The sequence below is a fragment of the Balaenoptera musculus genome, chromosome 11 (genome assembly GCF_009873245.2).
Source record: "Balaenoptera musculus isolate JJ_BM4_2016_0621 chromosome 11, mBalMus1.pri.v3, whole genome shotgun sequence".
NCBI lineage: Eukaryota > Metazoa > Chordata > Mammalia > Artiodactyla > Balaenopteridae > Balaenoptera > Balaenoptera musculus.
The window spans coordinates 28,898,364-28,911,491 of record NC_045795.1 but is presented as its reverse complement, the minus strand read 5'-3'; positions in this window follow the sequence as shown (position 1 = coordinate 28,911,491).

Here is a 13,128-nt window from a genome sequence, read left to right as displayed (position 1 = left end):
TTTTTTTAATTATTGAAGTAGAGTTGATTTACAATGTTGTGTTAGTTTCAGGTGTACAGCAAAGTGATTCAGTTATATTTATTTATTTATTTATTTATTTATTTATTCTTTTTCAGATTCTTTTCCCTTATAGTTTATTACAATATATTGAGTATAGTTCTCTGTGTTATACAGTAGGTCTTTTTGGTTATCTATTTTATATATAGTAGTGTGTATCTGTTAGTCCCAAATTCCTAATTTATCCCAGCCCCCAGAGAAGGGATATTGAACAAAATACATAAGAAGAAAAAAAAAACACCACCAGTCCTACTGGTTCCTTTCTCCACCTACCCCCTCAATGCGCTGCTAATGACGATTGCTGGATGCCAATGACTGTTCTGTCTTGACTCTTCTCCCTCTAACTACACTCTTTCTAACTTTCTAAATTATGATTCCCTCTGTCACTGACAGAAACACAGCCAATATCTACTGTTTTTGCCCAGGTGTCTTAATCAGAACTCTGCCGTTGAAGACCCTAGGAAGAGGCTCCAAGACTCAGAGGCAAACTCCAGCTGCAGAACTCTACCTGCATTCCAGAGCTACCCTGTGCTTCCAGCACATTCTACCACCCACTGTCCTGAGCCAGATGAGACCAGCCTGCAGAATCCTCAGCCTCCTTTCCTGTCTATTTCACACACATTTTCTAATCTTAGTCCCTTATAATCTGTTGACCTTTGCCTGCACTGGAATTCCTAAATAAGCTATCCACTCTCTGCCAGCTTAGGAAAGCCATTTGAGTTTCAAGTTATTAAATTTTTACTTGAATCTTTATCCTTCAGACGTTATGCCTGAGATAAATACTACAGAAAAAACCCTCAAAATATTAGTGGTATAGTGTTGACTCCTTTTCTTTCTTTCTTCTTCCATCTCTTTCTTTCCCTTTCTTCCTTCCTTCCTTCCTTCTTTCTAATTTGCTGAATAACTTTTTTTTTAATGAATTATGAAGGGATATTTTTTAAATTGCTTAAGAAAAACTATACTCTTCTCCCTCTAAAATTTCAAAGAGCTTGTGTAAAAGAATTCATCATAGCTGGTGTGTTCATAGCTGAGTCCCAGAGGTGAGATCAGGAGAACAGGACATTTTTTTGTAGAGTAGTAATTAAAGGGAAGATAACCTGGTCCTTCCCTTTGTTAATTGGTAGCTGTGTGACTCTAGAATGGTGCCTTATCCTAGATGCCTTCACAGCATAGTTGTGAAGGTAACCACAGCAAGCACTTAACATACTCACTGGTCCCAGGCAAGCACACAATACATAATTATTATTATTATTATTATTATTATTATTGCCATAGGAGTTCTAATCCAAAGTCAGAACCCCTATGGGAGGAAACTCTGGCAATGACTGAATGTTTATTATCTTGATCGCGGTGACAATTTCACAGGTGTATGTATATGTTCAAACCCATCAAATTGTATATATTGAATATATCCAATTTTTTAAAACATCGATTACATCTCAAAAAAGCTTAAAACAGTAGAGTCGGCGTGCATGCAAATATGGGTGGGGCACAAATAACATCTGTCTCTGCTAGAAACCAAACACGTTATTAATAGATATGTTAAGAAAAATTTTTTTTCTAATTAAACCATAGAAATGGCAGAAAACAAACAAACAAAAAACCAAAACAAACAAACCAAAACCCCACAAAAGCCAGAGCCCATAACCTTGGATAGAAGGAGGATACAGCTACATAACAGGGGGAAAACTTTACTTCCGGTCCCATCAAGAATTTCCCACCAGTGAACAGCCAGTCCTGTGACCAGAAGTTATGGGAAAGACCCCCAAGAAGAAGACGTGACCTCCTGAACGTCCTGTAACAGATCATCGAAACCTTCAGATGCAACTGGCCTGCTGCTCCAAACAGATGCCCCAGGCCGAGGGGTCCTAGGAGTTCACCTGCCCTTCCCGAATCCCACATCGGTTGGCGAGAGGTTCCCACAACACGGTTATCAGGAGCAGATAATCTGAGACAGTACGAGGAGGACGAGCTGCAGCTTGTGTGTTGCAACATTACCCAGAATTCCCCAGACTCCACAACTTTGACCCTACGTCCTAGAACCACGAGCTGGGAGCACGAGAACTGGGAATAAGGGGTCACACGTGTCCCCAGCTCCCACAGTTTCCTGCCAGGCTTCTTAGTGGTTGGGAACTCTTTGCAGGCCCTTAAAGAGATGTCAAGGCTGGTCCCCAGTTCACCGGACATACTGAAAAGTTAAATTCCTGGCAGAGTTGCTCAAAGTAGACCACCTATAACCAGAAGGAAGAGATCTATGGATGGCCCTGAGGCCAGCTCTCTGCTCTTTTCAATGCCCTGGGCTGTACCTCAGCCATTAGAGGGTATAATGAAGTACATGGTGACCTCTGGCTCCTCTCTCAACCCACAAGATTAATCAAGGTAAACTTTTTTCTGTTAATTGGAGTATAGTTGCTTTACAATGTTGTGTTAGTTTCTGCTGTACAGTGAAGTGAGTCAGCGATATGTATGCATATATCCCCTCTTTTTTGGATTTCCTTCCCATTTAGGTCACCACAGAGCACTGAGTTCCCTGTGCTATACAGCAGATTCTCATTAGTTATCCATTTTATACATAGTAGTGTATATATGTCAATCCCAATCTCCCAATTCATCCCACCCCACCTTTGCCCCCTTGGTGTCCATACGTTTGTTCTCTATGTCTGTGTCTCTATTAGAGTCTGATTATCTAAGTCTCCATCTGTAGAAATGAACAAAAGACATTCCTCTGCATTTCCCAGCCTCCAGCGTTTTGGCCCAGGGCCCTGGAGACCCAGGAGGCTGAGAAAAACAAAGACATTTCGCCTCATGCTGAATTCCCATCTCCTACCACTTCCTGTCAAATCCTCAGCTGTTCTCCACTCTGGGGCTTCACAAGGAGTAAGTCACATCCCTCTGACTGGGAAGGACTCTAGGGAACATCCAGACCATCCCCCTGCTTACTAGGAATTACACTCAAAGCATGAGATACGCTCGCGACTTTGTGAATGGGGTCGCCCTTAAACATCCGCCAGACCCTTTCCAGGGTGAAGCTTTCAGGGTTGGCCATCCTGATGCAGAGTCAGGAGCTACTCCTTCAGGTTTCCCCAGCCTCCAGCCCATGTGCAGAATCTCTGATTTGCACTTAACAGGAGCCTTTGATGACATATGTACCATTGCCACATGAGATAGAAACCACATATTTCTGGTCAGTGTCCCTGGGTTGGGCCAGGCCACTGTGTGATGGACAAAATCGGGTTGCATCTCAGGACTAAAGATGAGCTAAAGGTGACCCCGTGGTTTTGAGCCTGAATGACAGAGGTGTAGTCTCTGATGGAATAATCAAATCAAGAAGTGGAAGAACAGTGAGGGTGTGGGGATGACAAGAGAGCAGATTCATGGAGTCATTTTAGAGGGTGTTTAGACCTTCATTCTGAACCCAGAAAGGATGACTCTCATTAGATAAATGAAACTATTTCTGAAGATTTAAAGTGGGGGAGATTGTGCTGTTATTTGTCACAGGAGATACCTAGAAGAATAGGGAGAAGATACTACAAGATAACACCAGAAATTACTTGACATTTATACATAAAATAATAGCATTCTTCCATTTCCAGTAAAATTTCCAGGGAAAAGGGAAATTATAGGGGAAAGCATAGGGGAGCAAATAATGTTCCCTCTCGCAAAGTCAACCCTGAGTTCTCAGCTCATCTCAAGATTTGAGAATAGTTCTCAAGTCTCCCCAAAGCCATCTATTTTTAGTACAACAGTCCCCAGTTCATACATGACTGCTTCCAAAACCCTTGACACTTACTCTCCTCTGAATACGTTCTAGTTTGTCACTGTGCCTCTGAAGATGTAGCATCCAGAATTTTCAAAAAGTCTCTAAACGCAGTATGATCTCAAAAAAAAAAAAAGGAAAAAAAAAATTAACAGACCTATCACCCACCTTGTGCTGGCCGCGTTTTCCCCTTCATGCAGCCTAAGACCACATCGGATTTTTAGCAGCAATGTGACAGTCACAGTTGACTTTGTATTGCCTTTTGGTCAGTTCATTTCAGTTTATCTTTTTCAAACAAATTGGGTTTTTTTATACATATTTAGCTGTTTGGGTTGTTTTGTTTTGTTTCTTTCTAAAGGCAAACATTTACCCATGTTAAACTATACTGCAGAGATGGTAGATGCCTACCAATCTCATTTATTGAGACCTCTTCGAATCTGGATTCTGACTTGTTAACCATCCTTCCCAAATTTGTGTTATTCCCAGATCAATAATCAGGCTACTTAAGACTTCTTTCAAATGTTTGATTAAAATATTGAACTGGGGAGGAAGGAAACCAAGAACACTTGGCAGGTGATATAATTTTCCTTCTTCTTAACTGGGTTTTTCAGGATCATATTGGTTTTTTTTTTCTTAAGAGAAGGCAAGCAAGATGGAAGTCAGCATTTTTTTTTTTAAGATTTAATTCTTTTTAATTATTTATTTATTTATTTATTTATGGCTGTGTTGGGTCTTCGTTTCTGTGCCAGGGCTTTCTCTAGTTGTGGCAAGTGGGGGCCACTCTTCATCGCGGTGCACAGGCCTCTCACTATCGCGGCCTCTCTTGTTGCGGAGCACAGGCTCCAGACGCGCAGGCTCAGTAACTGCGGCTCACGGGCCCAGTTGCTCCATGGCATGTGGGATCTTCCCAGACCAGGGCTCGAACCCGTGTCCCCAGCATTGGCAGGCAGATTCTCAACCACTGCGCCACCAGGGAAGCCCTGGGTTTTTTTTTAATTGAAGTATAGTTGATTTACAATATTGTGTTAGTTTCAGGTATACAGCAAAGTGAGTCTGTTATATATATATATGTGTGTGTGTGTGTATATATATATATAATATATATGTTCTTTTTCAGATTCTTTTCCATTATAGTTTATTATAAGATATTGAATATTGTTCCCTGTGCTATACAGTAGGTCCTTGTTGTTTATTTGATATATAATAGCGTGTATCTGCTAATTCCATCCTCCTATTTTATCTCTCCTCCCCCCACCCCCCCCACTTCCCCTTCGGTAATCATAAGTCTTTTTTCTATGTCTGTGAATCTGTTTCTGTTTTGTTAATAAGTTTATGTGTATCATTTTTTAGATTCCACATATAAGTGATATCACATGATATTTGTCTTAGTCTGACTTACTTCACTTGGTATGGTAATCTCTAGGTCCATCCATCAAGACATTGTTAATGTAAACTTCATTTACTTGGAAAGTAAGCCATTACATAAGTAATTGGAAATTTTAAAAACTCTTTTTGCAATGCCTGTGTCGTGAACTTCATTGGACTGAAGAAACGTATAAGTAACTATTTCATTATAAGAAAAAAGTATGTCTATGTTATTAACTTAGAATAAAAAAATGATAAGGTATTCAACTTGAGACTCCCATTTGATTTCATGACATAATAACTTTCTAGCCCGAGATCAAAGATTAAGGCTAAAGGGAGAGTTGAGAATCCATAAAATAGATGTTGACAATGCGCTAGAAGAGGTCACTCCCCAGACCTCAGCAGTGTGGTGATGTCACAATTACGTTTTGGTTGCACAGGCATGTGAATCACTTAGGCTTGACACAAATAGAGTAATAAAGAAAGGCCATTTTTTTTTTTAACATCTTTATTGGAGTATAATTGCTTTACAATGGTGTGTTAGTTTCTGCTTTATAACAAAGTGAATCAGCTATACATAAACATATATCCCCATATCCCCATATCTCATTCCTCTTGCGTCTCCCTCCCACCCTTCTAGGTGGTCACAAAGCACCGAGCTGATCTCCCTGTGCTATGCGGCTGCTTCCCACTAGCTATCTATTTTACATTTGGTAGTGTATATATGTCCATGACACTCTCTCACTTCGTCGCAGCTTACCCTTCCCCCTTCCTGTGTCCTCAAGTCCATTCTATACTTCTGTGTCTTTATTCCTGTCCTGCCCCTAGGTTCTTCAGAACCTTTTTTTTTTTTAGAAAGGCCATTTCAAATACCATTTCCCTCTTAAATGATGTTTCCCATTGAGTGTAAGCTAAAGAATTAGCATAACTGAGTGGCAGATTTTGACATGGTTATAAAAAGGGCAGAGGGAAACCTTTGCAAGTATGTTGATATTCGCCTAATAACAATTTTGTAAGTGAATTAAATCGAGTTTCTTGCCAGCTATGAATCCCTAAAGGGTAATCACAGTTCCTCAGTGAAACAATCTCCAGCCTAGCCCACACTCTTATCTCCTCTGGTGTGTCCATAGAAGAAGTGGGTTTGTTCGCAATCAGAAGTTTTGATTGTTGAAACTGATGTTATCCTAGCTCTGCTATGACCTTCCCAGGCCAGTGGCCTTATGGGAAGGTCCTCTTACTGCCAGGGCATCAGAGGCCATGTGCCCTGAAAAGGGAAGTGAGAAAGCTGGAAACAGCCACTGAAAGAGGGCCTAGAGCTGGGTGAGGAACCCACTGAAGGTCAGTGACCCTTCTCCCTTCTTGGGTCCACGTGGAACTGAATGTGGCAGGAGTGTTTCAGATTCAGGTGCAGAAACCTCACACTAGGGTGACCGACAAAGGTGGGGAGGTGAGTCGTGGGAGCATTTCAGGCAGAGGGAACAGACAGCACTTTCAACTGCTATAAAGTTTGGGAAATGTGCTGCTAAAACCTTAAATTCCGTGCCCTGGGAGTCCCACTGATAGACTGAGGGTCATGGCAAAGACTAAGAGTTGTCCCCATTCTCCACTTCTTCCTTTTAGGAGAAGGACTCTGATCTCTTTGGGTTTTAGCTGAGCACATAGCCCCCCAGCTTCCCTTGAACCTAAGTGTTAGCCAATATGTCCCAACTTCCAGAATCCATTTTTTAAAAAAGCAATCTGCTTGCCCTCCACTTCCTCTGACCCACTTCCTGTGGGCTGGACTGTGTAGACGTCGAACGAGCCAGCTTCAACCACGCAGATGAACCTTGTATCCTAGGAGACGGAAGAACCACATGAAGGAGGGAATCTGGACCTTCAAATGGCCTGATGGAGAACAGCCTCCTTGAGCCACTGCTTCTGGACCAGTTCAAAAAGGGAAACAAATAAACTCTTTGCCCTTTTTTAAGCCACAAGATCTTGGGGGTCTTTTTGTTATAGCAGCTTATCATGTACTGTAACTAAGAGAAAGACAGGGGAAGAAGAGGGACAACACTGGAAGGGGAAGGGGGGTGGGAGAATAAGAAAGAGGAAAGAAGACGTGAGAAAGCTGGGGGAGAAGGATAGAACTGAGAAGAAAACAGAAAAGCTGTTTAAGCTTCCTAGTGCTTAAGTGACTGAGGGTAGTACTATTTCCGACTAGGCAAACCTGGTGATTGAGGGAAAGGGGACCTGAATCAGGCAAGAGAAAAAGAGGCATATTAGTGAGCTGGTCCAAGGGCTGGTCTGCATCTTCTTGGGCAGAGCTGCCTCCACCTGTCCAATGCTGAAGTAAAACTTAATGATGAGTACTAACTCTTCTGGGTACTTACTATACCATGAGTACTTTACATGGGTGCTCCCACTTAATCCTACAATGACCCTAAGGGCCATTATCATCCTCACTTTACATTCTAGGACTAAGAAGTTAAATTATTTACCCAAAGTCACACAGGTAAACAAGTGGATCCAAATCCAAGCACGTGTCTCCGTACCTATTTGTTTCACTGCTACATTACACGTCCTAGTAGGTTGGAGTCTCAGGGGGGAGCCCCTGAAGAACACTGAGAAAACCTGCAAGTTTCAAAAGAAAGTGCAGATTTGATCATAATGGGGTAAATTCTCAGCCACTGTAAAAAGAGCACAGAAGAAATACACTTTGTACTGGGTACCCCACTCTACCACCCACAGCTAATGGGCTCTGAGGGACACCTGGCCCAAGGGCAGCTGGTCTTAGTGTCACCCGTGAATATGCTATGACTGGCACTGCAATATGACCAATTTGAGTTCTTCCCTTATAACTCTGGGCTTGAAAACATCAAGGGAATGTGCAGTTATCTACCAGAGTTTAAGATAAAACATCTTGCTATTGAGAGGGAGGCTAGTTTAAAGTTGATGGAGCAGAAAGTATGAGAAAGGAGAGGAAAGAATGGAGCTGGTAAGGTGTCCTGGGAAAAAGAATATGTAGTTCATGAAAGCGAGCCTGAGAGAATGTACCTGTAGGGATCCAAGTCATCTCTAGCCATATAATAAAGCCACCTCTTCTGAGATAACCTGGAGCAAATCTTTATGCTATGCGACTAAAAGAGCCTAAGGGGGAAAAGAGAGAGGGAGATTATTTACCTAGGACAGTGGTTCTCAGAATGTGTTCTAGGAAGCCCTAGGGACCCCTCAGACCTTTTCAGGGTGTCTTGGAGGTCAAAACTATTCAACGAAGAAGTGGGAGGAAGGAAAGGAAGAGGAAGAGGGAGAAGAAGGAAAAGGAGAAGGAGAAGAGGAAGAAGGGGAGGGGGAGGAGGAAGGGGAGGAGGCATGATTTTCCCTTTTTACTCTCATTCTGTTGCATTTGTATAGAGTATGAAAAGTTCATTGATATAGCTTGAAATGTCACATTGCAATTCGTCTTTAAGAATCATAGGTGAAGGGGATTAAGAGGTACAAAGTACTAGGTATAAAGTGAATAGGTTACAAGAGTGTAATGTACAGCAGAGGGAATGTCAATATTTTATAGTAACTTTGTATGGAGTATATTCTATAAAAATATACAATTACTATGTTGTACTCCTTAAAACTAATGCAATATTGTAAGCCAGCTATACTGCAATAAAAAAAGAAGAGATTTCCTTGGAAACAGTAGTAAAGACAAATGAAAAAAAAAGAATCAAACACCTGTCAAATTTTAGTGTATTATCAAAGAAGAAAATCCATCATTTCCTGAAAGGCTATTAAAAATACTTCTCCCTTTTCCAACTAAATATGTGACAAGCTAGATTTTCAACAAAATGATATATCACAACAGACTGAACGAAAAAGTAGATATAACAATCAAGCTATTTATTAAAAAGCCAAACATTAAAGAGGTTTGCAAAAACTGTAAAGCAATAACACTTTTTTGTTTTGGAAAATATAGCTATTTTTCATAAAAATGATGTTATTTATGCTATCAATACATAAGTTTTATTATTTTTAAGTTAATAAATATTTTTTAATGCCTTTAACATCCAATAAGGTAAAAATAAGATAGAAACAGCCCATGTTCACAAAAACTCTTTGAAGTCTGCAATAATTTTTGTAAGAGTAGAGGGATCCTGAAACTTAAAAGTGTGGAAATCGCTGCTCTAGTGTGTTTCATCCCCCTTAGTCATGTTGCTTTTTATTCAGCTTGCTTCACACATTGGCCCCAAAGCCCCATCACTGCTTTTCCACCATTTAATCCACAGTCCTCTCGGGTTGCTTTAAGAAAAACGGGAAGCCAAAAGCTAGCGTGCATGGCACGCTGCGAGGCCTGTCCCCACTACCTAACCTGCTGGCACTGTTTTTAATTCGCCCTTTAATTGTAGCCTTAAGTTATAGCTCTCCAACTGATTTCATTTAGCAGGAGCTTGTTGGCAAATTCAAATGAACTCACTTCATATGCGAGATTCACGGAGATTGCCTCCTATTGAAATCGCCTCCCTCCTGTTAAATTATTTATTTCGCTCCAAAGACGTGATGATTTCACTTTGCGCTCTCTTTGGGGACACAAAAAACAAGTAGCTTTGATTAAGTCTTAGCATGGCTGGGCACAGTCTAAAGGGCGTTGCGTGCATGTAGCCTAATTGACTTCTAAGGACGATCCTCTGGGGTTGTTGTGGAAATTAAGGGCTTAGAAACAGAAAGTGTCCAATAAACAGGACATGCTCAGGAAATGATGATGATTGTTATAAAAGCCTCTCTACTGCCTTGTGAGTTACTTATTGTTATCATACCCATTTTGCAGATGAGAAAACTGACATTAAGCAACTCCTCCAAGGTCACCCTGGCAGCTCTGCCAGGCTTGGAACCCAGACACTCTTTCTTTGGAGCCCATGTTCTCTCTTTTTTTTTTTTTTTAATTAATTTATTTTAATTTTTGGCTGCATTGGGTCTTTGTTGCTGAGAGCAGGCTTTCTCTAGTTGCCTTGAGCAGTGGCTTCTCTTGTTGAGGAGCACGGGCTGTAGGCGCATGGGCTCAGTAGTTGTGGCTCGTGGGCTCTAGAGCGCAGGCTCAGTAGTTGTGGCGCATGGGCTTAGTTGCTCCTCGGCATGTGGGATCTTCCGGGGCCAGGGCTCGAAACTGTGTCCCCTGCAATGGCAGGCGAATTCTTAACCACTGTGCCACCAGGGAAGTCCCTGGAGCTCATATTCTTAACCCCTATACTTATGACTCTTATTTGCTAGAAATTTATGAAAGTTTCAAGTAAGACAGACTTTTTCAAAATTTTATTTTAGGCTCCTAGTGGTCTCTACAAATGGCTAAATAATCTTCTTCCATTTAAATTCCTTTGCATGGTTTTTCAGAAGCAATTATAAATAAACTTACAGTTATACTTAGTGTTGATCTTATCAATACTGTAAAAAAAAAAGGAGTAATGAGTTGACAATTACCTAATATTATAGAAGATATATGGATAATTGCCCCCAGATCTTTCAAAAGATGACATTTCTTGGGGAATTCCCTGGCGGTCCAGTGGTTAGGACTCTGCTTTTACTGCCGAGGGCCCAGGTTCAATCCCTGGTGGGGGAACTAAGATCCCACAGGTGGCATGGCATGGCAAAAAAAAAAAAAAAAAAGACATTTCTCTACAGGTAAAATTCTTCTCTCTCTCTCTCTTTCTCTCTTTGGCCCTGGCTATCCATATCACTAATAACTCCCTTATTTCAGGTTCTGGCTTGTGGATCCTACAGGTTGCAAAATAAGTATTGCATTTGGTTGCTGCTCAGAAAGATTGTGCCATAAAATATTACAAGCAAAGTTAAACTACTGGCAGGGGAGAAGCCGTGTATCTGCATGTCGGTGATGTAATTTTCTGTTATTATTCATTATAATAACCATAGTGGTGCTTTCACTTCACCAGGCCCTTTGTTCCAAGGGTCACAATTCATACCTACCTTCTATTCAATACATACCCACTAAATAAGGGATAATTCCCATTTTACTTCCTGGGGTACTGAAAGGATTAATTGTAGAGTTAAGGTTAAAAGCAGTAAATTGGGGGAAGCAGAGACATATGCAGTCTAAGAGTTGGGTTATTAACAAATAAACTCTTTAATGAGCAAACGTTGGAGTCAAACTCAATTACGCCCAAGAGTGTAGTTCAACGTTTATCATTGGATAAACCGAGGCAGTGTGAAAGGGTTCTGAGTTCTCAAACCAGCTTACTCTTTAGGGACAGAGTTTAATTTTAGTTTAATACAGGGGAAACATGCCCTCAGAACGGATGGGAGAAGGAACCAGCCGTTTGGTTTCTCTTAGTGTTTACAAATAACAAGAAAAATAAATAAAAATGGAAGTAACATCCAAAGAGAGCTGAGGGATGTCTCATCACGCATAAGAGAATTTGGGGAAAAGTTGCTTTTAGGGATTTGGCAACAGTTGCATTTGTACGTGCTGAAAGGAAAAAAGAGAAAACCAGTGCTTTGCTGTGGGTCTCACGGACAACCAAGGGCGGGTGACACCAGCACTCTGTACCGTCAAGTCTGAAGACCCCCCAGCTCTGAGGATGTTAGACCCAGTACTAGGACTGTCTTTGGAAAAGGCACCCAAGTATAAATAGAAGTCATTTACACTCATAGAAGGAGTGTTTTTAACTCATCACAAACTGAGCTTCTGCTCCTTGAGAAAAGGATCAGGGGCGCAGAGCACCAGGGTGCCAAACGGGACCTGGATGAGGAACCCCTTGGCAGAGACCTGACAGAGGATGTCAACAGAATGCTACCTGGGACACTTCGGCCAATCTGATGGAGGCCAGGCAGCACCTGACCAGGACGGTCGAAACTGTACCCGGGTCTTATGTGCCCCCATGCCCCGAAGAACCTTGGGTTCGTGGAGAAGTGATATTGAGCGTTTCATCCAAGTTTGCAATTAGCACAGAGAGCAAAACACAGAGCAAAATCGGATACAAACAGGCAGAAAGCGGAGATCTTAGCCTAGAAGACAAAGACCTTTGATCTCTAGAATTGCTGTTGCGAGACACAGGTGAGAGGAAGTCCTTCTCAGCAGACCTTTCTATGTTCTCCTTTCCAGGCCGCTGCGGTGAGGATTTGCAGGCTTCTCTGTGTGGGTGACAAATATTTTGAAGCACACTGGAGATATTTTTAGGCAGCATGCGGAGCGCACCCGCCATCCCCACCCATGGACTAGGGTAAACAAAGGCTAGAGAACTCCTTGCACGGGAGAAAGCATTCCGCCTTTCACCATGATAATATTTCTGTGAGCCGAGCAGGGATATGGGTGGAGGGCAGATCCAGGACAAAGCCTCCGCTGTCTCCTGTGACTGTCATCTCTGCCTCCTGAGACCTGCAATAGCTAAAAAGAAAGGGAGAGAAAAGAAAAGAAAGAAATTTCAAGGAAAGGAAATGTCGGCAGCCTGCCCCCCCATCTCTTGGCTTAGAGGCTGGGGTACATCAAGCTTCCTTTTTTTCTCTGTGTTAATGACACCAGATATTGAGAAGCAACTTGCATCCAGAGGCATAAAGCCACCCAAGTTGCCTGGGGTGTTCTTCTGGGGTGCCCAGTGCCACCAAAGACAGCAGGAGTGTTCAGAGATGATATTTTTTTTTCATTTGCGTTTAATATACGTGGAGCCAAAGGGTGCACATTATTCCCTGCAGTGCCAGAGCACCTGGCAGATGGTGAAAAAAACCAATGCGGACAGCCAAAGCCCTGCTTTTAGGATTGGGAAATGGGCCAGGGACACATCGCTGTGAGCCCCACCATTATTGAAAGGCAGGTGACAGCAAGTCAAAGGAGCGTCAGGGGTACTCTTTTGACGAATAAGTTATTGGTTTTTGCTTTTAAACCGCAAAAAGCAACAGCGTGATTTACAACCGGCTAAACAACACTGAAATGTACACATCTAAAGCCAAGATCCTGCTCCCCTCCCATCCTTCCC